Genomic DNA, 1,776 nt, shown 5'->3' on the forward strand with positions numbered 1-1,776 from the left:
CCACTTGATCAGCAAGCGTATGCTACAAGGGACATCCTGAAGCGCGCGGCTTCTAGCGCTCACGATGAGCGCGGGTACGGTATGTATTCATCATCCGTACCCGTTCGGGCAAGAAGCCCCGGACTACTTATGAAGCTGCCGCCGCTTCTGTTCCCAGATTGCGACAGGCTTCGGGCAGTCAATCAGGAGCCGTTCAATCGGCTCCCACGAGTTCTCGGAGTGGGCATAACCCCTCACTTCACGAAGGAGCTGTCGCTTCCCGCGACACCGTTGCTCCTGGAGGATCCGCTCCACGTGGAAGTGGACTTCTCCATTCCGGTCAAGCAGGGGCGGAGGTGCCCTCGTACGAGTACGAGTACTCGGCGCCTCCCGAGAGCCACTCTCGTTCGAGTGCTCCGACTGCGGGTCCGACACGGGACCCTGAGGTTGACCGCCTCCGTCAACGTGTCCTCGTGCTTGAGATTGCACTTGGCCTTGGGACTGGCGGTGATGCTGCCGCCCAGGCAGGGAATCAGGGCGAGCTCGCTCGCATTGCGGGCCGCCTGGACCTGTTGGAGCGAGAGGTCGCGAGCCTACACCTGCGGGTGGATCGCCGGGCCTCTTCTTCCGATCTGGACGAGGCCTTTCGCATGATCCGACGGATCGAGGCTCTGTTGCCACGTCCGGAGCCGCCTGCGGCACACTCCCAGACGTACGCGTTTGGTGCGTACCCGGCGTACTCGGCGTATGGCGCCGTGGTTTGTTCATATGGAGCCCCTCCGGCGTACGGTCTTGACCGCAGCCTTGCCGTCCCGACCGAGGCTTGGGTGCCTGCTCCGACGCCCTCGTCGACGACTGTGACCAGCCCTCGCTTCGAGGAGCTGGGTCAAGGGGGGTCTGCGAGTCAGCAACCCCCTGCGGGTCAAAGTACCGCTTAAGACGTCCGACATAGAACGTCGGGTGCGTCGTCATTGACTTTGGAAGGTCGATGGTGTACGACGCACCATGTCTGGCCAGGACTGCAAAAGGTCCGATGAAGCGGTGCTTCAGCTTGTTGCTGCCGACAGAGCTAACAGTGTCTAGAGGTAGGTTCCTCGTGTCTAGTAACACTAAGTCACCAATCTCAAATATACTTAAGTTTCCTCTTCCTTGTTTGTCCGAGTACTCCTTTTGTTTATCTTGGGCCGCTGCCATGGCATCGCGGACCCTGCTGACAATGTTCAGCTTGGTATCCATAAAGGATTCCACCTGTTTCCGCAGCGAAACTGGCCTCACATCCGAGACCTGGGAGGAAAGGGCCTTCCGAGCCTCTCCCCCACTTAGAATAGAGGAGTCAGTGTTTCCTCGAAGAGTGAGAGGCACTCTGGGGTGGCGGAAGCCGTTCAAGTAGAACGGCGTGAACCCCGTGGACGCGTGCACCGCGTTGTTGAGCGCAAACTCAACAACTGGAAGCTGCGTCGACCACGTACGGGGCGCTGCCGCGCACACACTGCGCAGAGTGTCCTCGAGCACTCGATTGACGCGCTCTGTTTGGCCGTCTGTCTGCGGATGATCCGCAGTGGACATCTGCAGACGAGTTCCCAGTAAAGGGAACAGCGTTTTCCAAAACGCAGCAGTGAACCGCGGGTCTCGGTCCGAGACAATCGTCTCCGGGAGACCGTGATAGCGGAACACGCCATCGACGAACAATCTTGCGGTTTGTTCGCCCGTCACAGTGACGGGAACTGGAGCAAGATGTACCATCTTGCTCAGCCGACACACGAACACCAAAATTCCGGTGTTGCCGTGTCCGTCGGC

Source organism: Phytophthora infestans, genomic scaffold (genome assembly GCF_000142945.1).
Source record: "Phytophthora infestans T30-4 supercont1.95 genomic scaffold, whole genome shotgun sequence".
Classification (NCBI taxonomy): domain Eukaryota; phylum Oomycota; class Peronosporomycetes; order Peronosporales; family Peronosporaceae; genus Phytophthora; species Phytophthora infestans.